General features: G+C 39.6%; 2 long non-coding RNA genes across 5 annotated transcripts in view; one reads left to right on the top strand and one right to left on the bottom strand.

Moving 5' to 3' along the window:
- Nucleotides 1-1,826, bottom strand: part of LOC129181110 (uncharacterized) — a 17,666-nt gene extending 15,840 nt beyond the window's left edge. For both annotated transcript variants that reach the window (XR_008570371.1, XR_008570370.1), the window contains exon 1: nucleotides 1,587-1,826. This is a non-coding gene — a long non-coding RNA (uncharacterized LOC129181110). The remainder of the gene's footprint in view (nucleotides 1-1,586) is intronic.
- On the top strand, nucleotides 301-13,557 carry LOC129181101 (uncharacterized). 3 transcript variants are annotated; one of them, XR_008570368.1, is made up of 8 exons: nucleotides 301-429; nucleotides 4,095-4,261; nucleotides 4,474-4,551; nucleotides 5,713-5,891; nucleotides 10,922-10,980; nucleotides 11,042-11,235; nucleotides 13,086-13,274; nucleotides 13,366-13,557. It is a non-coding gene; the product is annotated as an uncharacterized LOC129181101 (long non-coding RNA). The 3 variants fall into 3 exon arrangements; XR_008570367.1 differs by lacking the exon at nucleotides 10,922-10,980; XR_008570369.1 differs by lacking the exon at nucleotides 10,922-10,980 and having other exon boundaries at nucleotides 302-429; nucleotides 4,098-4,261.
- The last annotated feature ends 2,826 nt before the right edge of the window (nucleotides 13,558-16,383 follow it).

Raw genomic sequence — 16,383 nt, forward strand, 5'->3', positions numbered from 1 at the left:
TTTGCTATGGTCAAAAAATGTCTGCTATTTTCATCTTCCTCTTTCATCTTTGGGTCAATTGTAAGATGTTGTAATCATTCAAGTTGTTGTGATGATTACTATATACGTTATAAATGTTGAAAGAGGACTATTTTAGTGCGTTGTTCAAGTTCAAAGCTGTGTTTTTGGACAGGAAACGTTAATTTTTAAACATATACAAGGTAGCTGTAACACACACACGATACGGCAGCCAATTTTCACTCACACTCCATACCAGCAGATTGCAGCATTGCGCAGTAAAAGCCTGTTTGCCAGCGACACCGAAAGAGGAGGAAACCCGAATAGAAGAAGAAAATCAGTTTCATCGGCGGTTGAAAGCGAAGGTGAGGATGGAGAAACTGTTCAGGAAGTTGTCCAAGTTAACGCCAGGTGCAGAGACTGCGGAGAAAGGTAGGACTGCTGCTGACATTAAACGTCGAATTAACCATAAATTGACATATTTATCAGCTGAGATAAGTGGTGACAACTTTAAAGCCCAAGAAAACACCCGGACCTTTGTGAATATTTGCATGACAAAACAAAATTGACACCACTTGTCTCTGCCCCCGCAGATTCGTAGAATAGAATAGAACGGGGGTCACCAATATGCCATACATGACCACATGAGGTGCCCACAAACCCGCTTTCATTCAGGTTTTCAGTTAATAATGTGTGAACGCTAGAAAGAAATACATTCTGAAATACAAAATGTGAGTTGTGGATACCAGCATTTTGTTAATGTTCTGGCGAAACAATCATATTCGGTTTGTTTGGATTGAAATAAGCTATGAAAATAAATGTACAAAAACGAGTAGCTCTTGGCCATTTTCATTTTGTAAAAGTAGCTCTCACGAGAAAAAAAACGTTGGTGACCCCTGCTGTAGAATGAATGCAGGAGAAGACATGATGGCTAGTTTAATTTCAACAGTATTGTCACTTGAGAAGATATACTGCAGGGTTTCCGCTACATGTAATTGATCGTTGTGCCATTACAAAACAAAAGCCTCCACACCTTAGAAATGATTTTTTTTAAAACTTGAATTATTGTAATATTGTATGACTGGATATACTGTATATGATAGCTAGATAGATAGCTTATTTACGCACATATTAACCACAATTAGTTTGAAAACAATATCATAAAAATGTTTCACTGCACTTTATTTTGATAAACATGCACCGGAATCGCCTGTCAACCCTGTTGTCACCTGCGCATGTTATGAGCAGATAAACGTATACGACCGTGTGTTGGCTTTCACTTTGTTTCTTATTGGAGAGAATGAAAAATGTGTAGTCAATTGATGACAGCTTGCTAAGTCCATCTATGCCAGCATGTGTGATAGCTCACGCTTCAGTTTCATTACACTTTGTGGCAGCTCTCACTGCTGCTCTGCGGGAGCAAGCGAGCTTGTTTTTGTCCCACGGGCCAGCTACAAGTGGCTATCACGTTCATAGAGGCTAACTTTTTTTTTTTTTCCCCAATGCAACTTAACTAGATAGTTTGGATTTTTCGACATGAAGTTGTATGACATCCCCATCAGCAGTGGACTATATCAACAGTGACTTACCCCCACATTTGGTCCAGTTCTGGTCGGATATTCCGTGACGGGGAACGTAGTTCTGCTTAGTTGCTGGGTCATTTAAGTAAGGAGTTTGGCTTCTCACAACAATATGCATTCAAATGAGTAATACATTTGAATCATAAAAATGCCTAAAAAAAAAAAAATCAGACCTCACAAATTGGTCCGCGTAATATTTGTGTCCCGCCGTATCCCTCCGTGCTGTCACCTCTCCATTTGTGTGTATGAGATGAAGACACTCACATCAAGATGGCCGCGGTGCTCCATCGCGGATGAAGTGAATTTCCCTGCGGGATAAATAAAGTACAATACAAAGATGCGAGTGTCCTCATCACATACACACGAATGGAGAGGAGACAGTCCGCAGGGACACGGCGCGAGACAAATATAACGCAGAGCAATTTGTGAGGTCTGATTTTTTTTTTTTTTGAGGCAATTTTTATGAAGCAAATGTATTGTTTGGAGAAGCCAAACTCCTTACTTACAGTGGTATGAAAAAGTATCTGAACCTTTTGGAATTTCTCACATTTCTGCATAAAATCACCATCAAATGTGATCTGATCTTTGTCAAAATCACACAGATGAAAAAACTCTGTCTGCTTTAACTAAAACCACCCAAACATTTCTAGGTTTTCATATTTTAATGAGGATGGCATGCAAACAATGACAGAAGGGGGAGGAATAAGTAACTGAACCCTCACATTTAATATTTTGTGGCCCCCCCTTTGGCAGCAATAACTTCAACCAGACACTTCCTGTAGCTGCAGATCAGTCTGGCACATCGATCAGGACTAACCTTGGCCCATTCTTTTCTACAAAACTGCTGTAGTTCAGTCAGATTCCTGGGATGTCTGGCATGAATCGCTGTCCTGAGGTCATGCCACAGCATCTCAATGGGGTTCAAGTGTGGACTTTGACTTGGCCACTCCAGAACGTGTATTTTGTTCTTCTGAAACCATTCTGAAGTTGATTTACTTCTGTGTTTTGGATCATTGTCTTGTTGCAGCATCCATCCTCTTTTTAGCTTCCACTGTCTGACAGACGGCCTCAGGTTTTCCTGCAAAACATCCTGATAAACTTTTGAATTCATTTTTCCATCAATGATTGCAAGTTGTCCAGGCCCTGAGGCAGCAAAACAGCCCCTAACCATGATGCACCCTCCACCATGCTTCATGGTGGGGATGAGGTGTTGATGTTGGTGAGCTGTTCCATTTTTCCTCCACACATTACGTTGTGTGTTCCTCCCAAACAATTCAACTTTGGTTTCATCAGTCCACAAAATATTTTGCCAAAACTTCTGTGGAGTGTCCAAGTACCTTTTTGCAAACATTGAACGAGCAACAATGTTTTTTTAGACCGCAGTGGCTTCATCCGTGGAGTCCTCCCATGAACACCATTCTTGGCCATTGTTTTACATATAGTTGATGTGTGCACAGAGATATCGGACTGTACCAGTGATTTCTGTAAGTCTTTAGCAGACACTCTAGGGTTCTTTTTTACCTCTCTGAGGATTCTGCGCTGAGCTCTTGGCGTCATCTTTGGTGGACGGCCACTCCTTGGGAGAGAAGCAACAGTGCCAAACTCTCTCCATTTGTAGAGAACTTCTCTGACTGTCGATTGATGAACATCCAGACTTTTAGAGATGGTTTTGTATCCTTTCCCAGCTTTATACAAATCGACAATTCTTGATCGCAGGTCTTCAGACAGCTCTTTTGAGCGAGCCATGGTGCACATCAGACAATGCTTCTTATCAAGACAATTCTTACCAATTCTGTGTGTTTTGTAGTGTTCAGGGCAGCTTTAAACCACTCATCAGTGATTGGGCACACACCTGACTTGAATTGTTTGGTAAAAATTGGTTTCAATTGCTCTTTAAGTCTCCTTAGGCAGAGGGTTCAGTTACTTATTCCTCCCCCCTCTGTCATTGTTTGCATGCTATCCTCATTAAAATATAAAAACCTAGAAATGTTTGGGTGGTTTTAGTTAAAGCAGACACAGTTTTTTCATCTGTGTGATTTTGACAAAGATCAGATCACATTTGATGGTGATTTTATGCAGAAATGTGAGAAATTCCAAAAGGTTCAGATACTTTTTCATACCACTGTACATGACCCAGCAACTAAGCAGAACTATGTTCCCCGTCACAGAAATCCGACCAGAACTGGACTCGTGGGACCAAATGGGGACGGTGTTTTAAGTCATTGTTGATATAGTCCACTGCTGACGGGGATGCATACAATTTCATGTCAAAAATCCGAACTATCCCTTTAACAATAGTGCTCTATTGTTATCATTATAATACTTATGGCTTGTGTTGTTCAACATAAGTACGTAAATATTTAGTTAAATATTTTAATTGATTGACAGCCCTAAAATAAAAATACGGTATCCTCTTCCTTCTAATATGAATTTTAAGATGCATTTTGTTTGTCCTTCTAATAAAAATACATGGCATGCACATTGAACACCAGAAAATGTTGTGTTGTTGGGCTCCAGCAGGTTCCAGCTGCTCCTGTCATGTGACTCTGCCTCACTTGAAGGCCTTGCCCACTTTGCGGTGGAGACAAATTTCTTCAGACACCTGAATTACCTATCACTGAGGCTTACTCAGGGCTCTGACAAACAAACCAAGGACTATCTGGCAGAGTCTGTCTTCTCTCAAGGTCAGTGCTCTCAAAAAGTGTGTATTGTATATTTTTGCAAGTCACAGTTTGTGCAGTCGGCAACAATAAGGGGGCAGCAGATGGCAATGGTTGGCCTCTTTTGGCAAGGCACAGACAAAAAACAGCTAAAAGCCAGTCCACTGCATCAGGTTCTGTTTAAAAAGGTGTTTTTACAATGACTAACTAAAGTGGGCACAACTTCTCGGTTTCAGGATGAAAAACAAGCCCTGGAGGTGAAACTTCAAAAAACTGAAGAGGATCTGTCCAGACAGCTGAATTACGCTCAGCAGGTGTTTGTTTCTTATTATTGAAAGATTTTTGATACAGCTATTTTATTGGATATTCCTCTCGTCTAATGCAGGGGTCCAAGGACCGCACTTAAAATGCTGTAAAAATGGGCATATTTCAGACATACTTGAAAATGTTGATTCATCCATCCATCCATCCATCCATTTGCTATACCGCTTCTCCTCATTGGGTCGTGGGGGCATGCTGGAGCCTATCCCAGCTGACCTCGGGCGACAGGCTGAGGAAGGCAAAATCTTTTTCAGCGTGATAGCACAGACTGTCCACCTACCTGGAGAAGAACAAGCACATTGATACATCTGTACCTTCCTGCCCTTTTTATCCCACGTCGGGACCTTGCTGCCCATCTCCCTCCACTTTCCAGGCACTACTTTACTCATGATTGGGCATGGGACACAGAGCTCAGGCTTGATCACAGTGTAGTTGGCTGCCTTTGATGAGGGTGTCTAGTGTTGAAAGGCCGAAACACCCACTTATTCAGAGGTACACTACTGATGATGTGTCCCAAAATTTACATAATTCCTATGGCTGAGATAAAGGTCCCATGCCACTCTCAACATCCACGCCTCATGTGATTACCATCTATTAGCACAAAGGACTTTTTCCATCCAGTCCACCCAGTCCACTACCACATTGTAAGGGCCTGCTCAACAAGACGTACTGGAATGAGGAACCCATGTATCTACATTCAATGACTTTCACAGTACAATATGAAAGACGGAATGACAGGAATACATGGAAGTGGAAATCTTAGCTATCCAGAACACAAACGATTGGATTGGAGAATGGTATAGATCCGGAAAACAACACGGGAAAGAGAAAAAAACTTTCTTGTTTTTGTTTTTGTTTACAAACAATTCCTTTTATTTTATGGAAGAATAATGTAAATAGTGAATTAGTACATCTTGATTACAGGAAGTGAACAAATGTATTGACAATTGATGTGAAACGGAAAGGGGGTAGGATTAAATAAGTTTTGCTTCTTCCTACTCCTTTTCAGACATGTGGAATTGTGAATTGCAGCATGAAGCATTTCAATGTAAACTGTATACATGTTCAAAATAAATTAAACCTTAAGCTTAGTTTCAGTATGTCAGTGATGATGGCTACAGCATAGTGACATGGAGTTGTGCGTCTCTTCTCAGAGCGTTGAGATCATCAAGAAGTTTCAGGGTGAGTTGCGAGCTGTTCGGGACAAGAACAAGGCCCAGACATGGCGCTGGTGGCCCAGGAGAACGTCGTCCAGGAGACCTCAGCCAACCTTGAGTGTGCTCGCAAGGACATACACAATGCTCATCAGCAGCTCTCCAACAAGGACCAGCAGGTGTGTGTTCGCATGTCTCTGCTTCCTGACATTCCAGGTTAGCGCTGCAGCTATCGAATATTTTAGTAATTGAGTATTCTACTGAAATTTTTTTTCAATGTCATTGGAAAAAAAATATTTTTGCTTGGGTAAAGAGCAATTATAAATACACAACAGAAAATAAAACATTGCACTAAATAATGAGCAACAGATTAGTTTAATTTTTTTAGATAACTTTTATTTCTTAAATTCACATTGTGCATAGGAACAAACTGTGTTTTCTTGGGTCTGATGGACTACATGATGGTGCTTTTGTAGATTAATTTGCGTGCATATGCAGGATAAAATTAGTGAAATTTACCCTGATCCGAAATTGGTATTTTTACATTGCATTATACACCAACATGTGTTGTGCAAATCAGTGCTAAAAATGAACCATGTTATTGATGTTGTTACTAAAATAGTAAACTTCATTAGGGCACGGGCACTGAATCACAGACAGTTCGTCACACTTCTGGAGGAGCATGAGACTGAGCATAGTGACATTGGCTACCACACTTCAGTCAGATGGCTCAGCCTGGGCAAAATGCTAAAAAGAGTATTGGGCCTGAAAGGACAGATTCGAGAGTTTTGTGAAACGAAAGGCAAAGACATCCTAGAGCTTTCAGACTTTCAGACTGGACGGCAGATTTTGCATTTGCTGTTGATGAGACTGCCCTGATGAACGAACTGAACACCAAGCTGCAAGGCAAGGGCCTTTTTGTACATGAAATGCATAGCGTAGTGAAGGCTTTCATGAGAAAGATAGTTTCTTTCAAGACAACTGGAGAGCAACACTCTCACTCCATGCAAACCCTGAAAGAAGTCACACCATCAGCTGATCACCTGTGCAGGTACTCAGCCATGTTAGGAGCATTGCATGGTGAGTTTTCAAGGCGCTTTGAGGATCTCAGAACAATGGAAGGTGAAATGCACATGATTTCCTATCCCTTTACCTGCAGTGTGGATGATGCATCCAGTGATGTTCAGCTGGAACTCATTGACCTACAGTCTGATGCAGTACTGGCAGAGCACTTTAAGTCAGGATCTCTGCTGGATTTCTACTCTTCTCTCAAGGAGGAGAACTTTCCTAACATTAGGAAACATGCGCAGAAGATGTTTGTTCTCTTTGGCTCTATCTACATTTGCGAACAAGCATTTTCATTGATGAAATTTACAAAATACAGAAATAGATCCTCTCTCACTGGTGGAGATGCGAAGCACAGCTGCCAGATGATCGCTGCCAGATGATCATCTGTCAGCTGTGCTTCGCATCTCCACTTCAGACATTCAACCTGACTTTGATGCAGTCGTTAAAGCCCAGGAGAGATTAGATTTCTCTCACTGAACAAGGAAAAAGAACACACCAAATGAGGTGATTAGACCACAAATGTAGGCATGTTAAGGCACCAGATAGCAGTGAACTTGGACACTATCTGGAAGCCTTTTTCTCAAAATCACAGTTCAGTGACAGTTCAATATGTTGTTTCTTGCTTAATGTTTGGAGCACAAAGACAATTTTGAGATGTCTTTAAAATGATCAGAACCTTTTACATAACTTTCCAACAGCATATGAAACTCAAATGTGTTTTGGAGTGAATGTGACTGCAAATGTTCACTAATATGAGTCACAAATAGTAAAAAAAAATGTTAACATTTTGTCTACCATTGTTTTGAGAAATTTGTGTGAATAAATTAAAAAATTTTGGAAGGCAATGTCACTTTTTAATTGCATAACTTTACATATAGTCTTGCCCGCTTGTCAAAACAATGCTAGTTACTGTTTTTTGTTTGTTTATTTTTTTTAAATAAAGAAATACAATAAATATTATATATAATTATAGTTCAGCCTTTTTTGGCCGGCCCTCCACAACATTTTGTGTTTCTTATGCGGCCCCAGGGAAAAAATAATTGCCCACCCCTGCTCTAAAAGAAAGTAGGCCATTCTCTTTTTGAAATAAAGATTTTTTAAAAAGTCAAATATAATCTTTTTTTATAACATACCTTTAGCTATGCTCAAATCCTCAGCTAATAACAAAAGAACAAAATATCAAGGAGTGCGGTTTAAGAGGATCTTTTTTATATATGTCAGCAACTCAAAAATAGTTTCATTGAACAGTAGTATTTTTTTTATGTAAACATTTCTAGAAGACACAAGCATGTCCTTATTTTGTGCCAGGAACACCAACCTGCCAACTGCATCAAGCTTAGCAACTGTCTGTCTAACGTCCTTGTACATTTGTGGTGGAGCTTGTCGTGCTAAATAATTGACTGCGAAGCTCGCTGGACATCGCTAGTATTAAATCCATTTTTTCCACTGTTGCAACAGGGACCGTATCTTGGCAATGTGATGGGTCACCTCTTTATAATAGCACACCACTTTGCTTTTCCTTTCATGAGGAACGCAACAGGAGCACGGCAGACAGCGCTCAGCTTCACACATTCCTCGTATTGGAGTTTGTGCCAAGTTGTAAGGTGGTAAAAAATACTTCTTTATGCTCTGAAATCGAAGTACCTGCACATTACTGAGCTACCGCTTATTCTGCTCCGCCCCTCCTCCCTCCTCCTGCATGAAGGGATGAGGGAGATACAGTGCAAATCCAGTCTATATTGATATCAACAATAGGGTTGGTTTTGATATCGTGCTTCAGGTAAATATCGATATTTTAAAAATATATATATTATCGCCCAGCCCTAATATATCAGAAATGCTGTGGGTTTTCAGCGTAGTTCTCGCATATACACTAGGTCCCCAACTTACGAACACCCGACTAGCGAACATTCGCGGATACGAACACAAGCCGACTGGTCTATATTTTATTTTATTTTGCCTTGTAGTCGCTCAATCAGCATTTATACTGCTACTGTACATGCTTGACCAGTAGAGGGCACTGTGACACTGCTAATGAGACCAACAGAGGAAGAGTTAGACGCTGGGGAGATAAAGCTAAATTATACAACCCCGACAGAGCGTGTGATTAAAGTTTATGAAGAGTTAATAAGCCTGCTTAATTCTACACCACCCACAGAACACTACCTCTTTTAGAAGAGTCTAACAACGACAATGATTTGTCCTTTTTTTCAATAACTCCTCCTCCAACTCCACCACAACGACATATGCTCGGCCACTCCTCTTCAAAGGTAAATAACATTTATTACGTATTATTATATCACTTTTATTATTGTTTTTTTCATTAATTATCCTCGTTTAATATTACTGCTGCATCCAAACTCATATTTACATACATACACATATACTGTATATGTATACACGTACATGTAGTACCTATATCATTGGTAATATTACCTTTTCCCCTACTTAAGGATGATTCGACATAAGAACCAATTGTGTTCGTAAGTTGGGGACCTAGTGTAAATGTTTTAAGTTTAATTTTCCTCTAAGATCGTATTTCTCCTCTCTGATAGAGAAATACTGTATGAGGTTTTTGGGTAACGAGTTATTATTAACTTTATGCATTATTCTAGCGGTTTGAAAGAATACTAAATCTGCAAATTTTAATATCTGTGATTTTAAAAATAAGAGGTTTGTATGTTCTCTATACTTGGCATTATGAATGATCCTCACAGATCTTTTTTGCAGTACAGTGAGTGAGTGAAGATTGCTTTTGTAATGATTACCCATATCTCCACACAATACATTAAATATGCTAATACTAGAACAGTAAAGAGTGTGGAGTGATTTTTGATCAAAAACATGTTTTGCTTTATTCAATATTGAAGTATTTCTTGCCACCTTTTGTTGTATATATTTAATATGAGATTTCCAACTCATTTTTTCATCTATTATGATCCCCGGAAATGTCTTCTTTCACTCTTTCAGTATCCACTCCGTTTATTTGTATTTGATTGTACGTATCCTTTCTGCTATTTCCAAACAGCATTATTTTAGTTTTACTTAAATTCAGAGATAATCTGTTCTTGTCAAACCAAGATTTTAATATGACCATTTCATCCTTGACCTTTTTAATGAGTTCTTGTGTGCTTTCCCCAGATCAAAAGGCAGTGGTATCATCCGCAAATAATACCAACTTTAAGTCCTTTGTTACTTTACAAATGTCATTGATATACAAATTAAACAGTTTTGGTCCCAATATGGATCCCTGGGGTACTCCACACGTAGTATTTAAACTCCAGATGTGTATTCTCTTAGTTTTACAAATTGCTTCCTGTTTGCTAGATAGCTTTTAACCCAATTCAAAACTAATCCTCTGATTCCATACCTTTTCATACCTAATTTTGTTGTTAAAATATTGCGATTAATTGTATCGAAAGCTTTTGTCAGATCCATAAATACTGCAGCTGCACATCTTCTGTTGTCTATAGCAGTTGTGATTTCCTCCGTGATTTCAATTAGTGCCATAGAAGTTGAAATGTTGGCTCTGTAACCATATTGACTACCTGCTAGTAATTCATTGTTGTTAATAAATTTGTCCAAAATGTTAAATAGCTTCTCCATAATTTTAGAGAATTGAGGTAACAAGGAAACTGGTTGATAATTAGTAAATTGATGTTTGTCTCCTTTTTTAAAAATTGGAACCACCTTGGCTGTTTTCATTTTGCTTGGAAATATTCCAGTCTGAAAAGATAAGTTACTGATATATGTTAACAGGTCTGTGATCTCATTGATGATCCTTTTTAATTGTTTCCATTTCGATTCCATGACAATCAGTTGATGTTTTTGCCTTAAAATGTTTGACAATGTCAGTGATCTCCTTTTTAGTTACAGCAGTGAGAAACATGGAATTGAGATTCCTATCAATAATATCATTCCATTCGTCCATTGTGTCTTGTTTTGGGATTTCTTCTTCCAGTTTTGGTCCAATATTTACAAAATAATCGTTGAACATTTCAACTACCTCCTTCATGTCATCCCTGTTAGTGTTTCCAACCATGAAATAGTGAGGGTAGTCTGCTTTCTTAATGTTGTTCTTTATAATACTATTTAAGTTGCCCCAAGTTGAAATTTTATGGTGTGATCCAAATGTTGGCAGTAATGGTCCATCGAGTGGTTGGAATTCAAAATTACAAAGGGGAGAACAAGAATAAGCAGGTAAATATTGCAATCGTCATTTCCAGTACGGCTGAATTCCAATTCTACCCCTTACCCCTAGGTTTTGCGCTTTCAAGAGAATCAAGTGGTGTCCCAAGTCTCCTTAAACCCAGGGGTAAGGGGTAAGTGCTAAGGGGTGTATATACCCCTTCAAAACGAGTGTGGTAGCTGACTACACTTGAAACGAAGGGGATGGCGGAGCTACCACACCCGCTGAGAAGACGGAAGTGCAGAGACCAGAAGAAACTCATAAATGTAAGTAATTATGCATAATTATTAAGTTTCACAGTAACGTCATTCATGTTTTATTATATTGTCAATCATTTGCTACTCCACATAAATAAGTGTTGGTTTTTGCTAGTTACAACTACCCGGCTCACACCAATAACTTCACTGCAGTGAGACACAAGTCTCAGTGGAAATTTCAGTCGACTGTCCCTTGGACATGAAACGTGGTCCCCTGGACCGTAAACGACTGGCCAGATTGTATGAATGGTATGAATGGTTTGTGAGTGAGTGTGTTCAGTAGTAAATAAATTCTCAGACCGATAAACAAGGAGTGGAAACCTGACGGTGCCAACACAAGCTCCTCACGTTTATTAAAGTGGAGAATTATTGAACTTGAACTGCCAACGTGATTCAGTATTGATCTAAAATGAAGTCACAACTGTGATAGGACACCCAGTCGATGTCCGCCTGAGACACAGGTCTCAGGTAGAAGCTTGGCATCGAGGTTGTGATTAGGCACTTAGCATTTCATACCGACATCACACCAGCTCATAGTTTCATAATGGATAAAATCAGAAATACAGGCAGAAAGCCTGAAAAAATGACTGTTAAAGATAAGATTAAATACATGAAAAAAAAACATACCCCGGATCCACTAAGTATATAGAGAAATGGCAAAAACTTTATAATTTTATTCCAGATCCAGATAATTTGGCAAGCGTGTCTGAACTAGTCTGCAAATTAGTCATTCATGACAGGCAAAAGGGACGAAACAAAGAATGTCCCGGTAAACAGATGACGCAAGGGCAAGTATGGTTAAGTGAAGCGCGCACTAGAAATAACTAAATAATAAATAACTATAATAACTATACTACTATACTATGATATACTATACTATAATAAATAAAAGTATGTGTAGTAGTAATAAAAGAAGATAATGAAACTGTAGGAAGGTCAAAATTAAAGAACTGACCGACTCAAAAGGGTTTTAGTAACCCCAGAAGAACAAAAGGCTAGTTTTAGCTGTAACAGAGTATGAAGTTGACGGGATGGAAGCTTTTCCTCTTGTGGAAGTCGCGAACCCACAGGCAGGAAATGGCCAACCCCCAACTATCAGAGTCTGCCGCACATGGACTAAAAAAGACCTGATAGATGCAACCGAACATGTGAGTAAACCGGAGGTAGACGGAAGATTTATTGAAGATTTCCGTGCCTACAATCTAGCTACCATTTAAACGGTATGGAAACACAACAAGCTCTCATGCATTTAACAGTGATAAAATGGCATTTGATTAGAGGGGATTGGGACCCCATGGGTCCGAGAACACACAGATTTATGGTTCCAGATGCAGTGAGATGCAAACTGCATCCTCTATTTGATGCAATAAAATGAGTCTTTCATAAAAACCCCGATTATGGAATAATTGGACAAACAACCCAAAACGATAGTGAAACCATACAGGAATATAGAAGCCGAATGTATGAAGTATTTTGCACAAATAGCGGTGTACCTAAACATGGCGCAGATAATGGCGTTTTCAGCCAACAACTTAAGAATGCCATCCTAAATGTCCTCAAACCAACAATCAGAGGTTGGATTTCCAGAAATGATGTAGGACTTCCAACTGTGGACTAACTGATTTCATGACTCACGCAGTCCATGCAGAAAAAGTAATCATGAAAAAGCTAAAAAAACCAACAAAAAAAAACAAATGCAACCGCAATCTATATGACTATACGCGTTAGAAGGGAACACAAAAGGACTGAATCAGAGCAGGAATGAGCGGAATTATATAAGGCCTATGTCCTCGTTTGTGACAGAGGAAACGTCCTTCACGCCTATCTTTTTCTCTCTCTTCCCCTTGATTTGTCCAAAGCTGCAGCGGCTGTGGTGGCTCCTGACCTCACGTCTTCCTGCTCCCGCCTCAAGTCTGCAATTAACATAAATGAATACAGTTTGTGCTCCTGCAACACCAGCAGTGAATCTGCCGGTCTGGACCCCAAACATTTTGGGAGGCAAGGCGACATTCCTGTCTACGTCCTTCCTTCTAGTCTGCTTCCCAGAGGTGAGCTCACGTTCACATGAGTGCTCCAAAATCATCTTGATAGTTCAAGGCGTCATTCCTGATTTTTATTTTTTTTCCCCTCCTTCTCAAGTCAAGAGGTCCCACCGCCACGGGGCAAAACTCCCGTGCCCTCAGCCTATTTTCCTAATTTAAAAACATCTTTCTTACACAATTATTTATTATCTTCTATGCTGTAAATATATGTATACAGTATTATGTATACATTTATGTTTTATACACGTCTGCATCAGAATTAAAGCTTAAATCTCATTGTTCAGATCGACAATAAAATACATTTTATTCTAATCTGTCTTGGTTTGTGTTGATTTGCTCGTTGCAGGAGCACAGTAGATTCTTGCCTGTTGGCTTCCTGTGAGAGATTTAATTTAAAGGAAAACTGCAATTTTTGGGGAATTTTGCCCATCATCCACAATCCTTATGTGAGACATGAACACACGTCTTTTGTCTTTTCAGTGCGTTCTAAATACACTCCTGATCGAAATCTTAGGACCAGTTAAAAAATTACTAGAATTTGCATTTTGCACATTTGGATCTTAATGAGGCTTTAAGTAGAGCTACAGTATGCAAAAACAAGAAGGGGGAGTGAGACAAAAAAAATTGGAGCTTGCAATTTAAACAAACAAAAAAAAACTGAAATAGTTTATCACCTGATCAAAAGTTTAAGACCATCACTCAAAAAATAACAAAAAACTCACCAAACCAGAACAAAAAATGTTCTCAGTAGGACTCAGTAATGAGCAGTTCCACCGTTCTTGTTAATCACTTCAAAAATTGGTTTGAGCATGCTTGATGCGAGTGTTTCCAGGAGGCTAGTGGGAACATTGCTCCAAGTGGTGAAGATGGCTTCATGAAGCGCATCAACTGTCTGGAACTGATGGCCATTTTTATAAACTTCCCTTGCCATCCATCCCCAAATGTTCTCTATGGGATTTAAATGAGGGGAACATGCAGGATGGTCCAAAAGAGTGATGTTATTCTCCCTGAAGAAGTCCTTGGTCAAGCGAGCATTGTGAACTGCAGCGTTGTCCTGTTGAAAAACCCAGCTGTTACCACACAGACGAGGGCCTTTAGTCATGAGGGATGCCCGCTGCAACATCTGCACGTAAGCAGCCACCGTTTGATAATCCTGCACCACATGAAACTCCAGTGTTCCACTGAATGAAGAAGCACCCCAGATCATGATGGACCCCCCTCCACTGTGCCGGGTAGAAAACATCTCAGGTGGGATCTCCTTGTCATGCCAGTAACGTTGGAAGCCATCTGGGCCGTCAAGGTTACATTTTTTCTCATTAGAGAATAAAACTTTTTCCCACCTTTCAATGTCCCATGTTTGATGCTCCCTGGCAAAGTCTACACGGGCAGTTTTGTGGCATTGAAGGATTGTGATTTTTTTTTTTTTGTTTTGTTTTTTTGTGCGTCTACCACTGGACTTTTTTTGTTCCATAATGCTCAGGATCTTTCAAAAAACTTAGAATGACTATCTTACTGCACCCAACATCAGCAGCAATGGCACACTGCGAGAGGCCTTGCTCATGCAGCTCAACAATTCGACCACGTTCAAAAAGAGAAAGCCTCTTAGCTTTAGCCATCAGGAGGGCATGATCGTGTGAATGCCTGACAGAAAATGAATATTTTGAGCAGATTTTGGCTTTTATAGCCTGTGGTCCTAATCTTTTGGTCAGGTGATCAACAACCTATTTCAGTTTTTTTTTTTTTTGTTTAAATTACAAACTCCAAACTTTATTTGTCTCACTCCCCCTTCTTGTCTTTGCATATTGTAGCTCTACTTAAAACCTCATTATATCCAAATGTGCAAAATGCTAATTCTAGCCATTTTTCAACTGGTCCTAAGATTTTGATCACAAGTGTATAAAAACAGGTAAAAAGAGACTGCTATGAATGCACATAACGGGACACCTATTCCGCCTATAAAGCCTTCTGAAATGCGGTGCATTTGACAAGACAAGAACTGTAAACGGCTCATGTTGCGTCGGTCACTGTCGGTGTTTTTTTTTTTTTTTTGTCTGTGTACTTTTAATTTGGCTCGTGATTTAAAGTCAGTTGGAAAACGTTGCTCATAGTACTAAACGCAGTGTTTTTGAGCAACTACAGTGAACAAGGCTGACAGATTATTTCCCTGTTTGCCATCACTGGATGTTTGCATGAATCACCAACTTCACACAGATCATTAAAAAATAATTAATTCATAAAGTCTTACAGATGACTTACTATTTTTACATACTATTTGGTAAAGTTAACACTAGGTGTAGCAATCGTTTCTATGTATGTTACTATGTGAAATCAATGCGCCCAGGAAGGATGTTCTGGTAAAGCTTAAAAACTACAGCAAAGTACAAAGTCTCCATTTTGATTTTCTTCAGCCATTCAGAGGTGGACTTGCTGGTGTGTTTTTGTTTTTGGATCATTGTCCTGCTGCAGAACCCAGGTTTGTTTCAGGTTGAGGTCACAAACAGATGGCTAGGCATTGTCCTTCAGGATTTTTTGGTAGACAGCAAAATTCATGGTTCCATTTATCACAGCAAGACTTTCAGGTTGTTAAAATGTATCGCTTTAGGTTTGTTATCTTTAATGCTTCCAAATAAGTCTCTAAAAAGCTCAATTTTAACAGTTTAATGTACCAGAAAGAATGATAGCTGCGGGAACTCGTCTTCTACACGGGCACAGGAGCAAGACCTGAGTCACCTCAGGTCAGATGTCCCTTTTTGTAGCTCATGCCCCCCGCGGGCAGGCAGGGAGGCCAATCCTGACATACGTCAATATGTGTAGGACACATTGGACTTAGCTGGTTGGCGCCGATTAATCTTAAATGTACCAAGGGTTGTGTTAGAAGAATGCAAGGCTGCGAGCGAGAGATAGGTACAGCAATCAGACGGTCTGCTCGGTCACACTATCTAACATGTGCCAAGAGAGGCTTATACAGTATGTAATTAAATTTAACAAGGTCCTGAAGTAGCAAAACAGCTCAGACCATCACACTACCACCACCATATTTTACTATTGGTATGATGTTCTTTTTCTCAAATGCAGCGTTACTTTTACGCCAGATGTAATGGGACACACACCTTCA

Source organism: Dunckerocampus dactyliophorus, chromosome 1, assembly GCF_027744805.1.
Source record: "Dunckerocampus dactyliophorus isolate RoL2022-P2 chromosome 1, RoL_Ddac_1.1, whole genome shotgun sequence".
Taxonomy (NCBI): Eukaryota; Metazoa; Chordata; class Actinopteri; order Syngnathiformes; family Syngnathidae; genus Dunckerocampus; species Dunckerocampus dactyliophorus.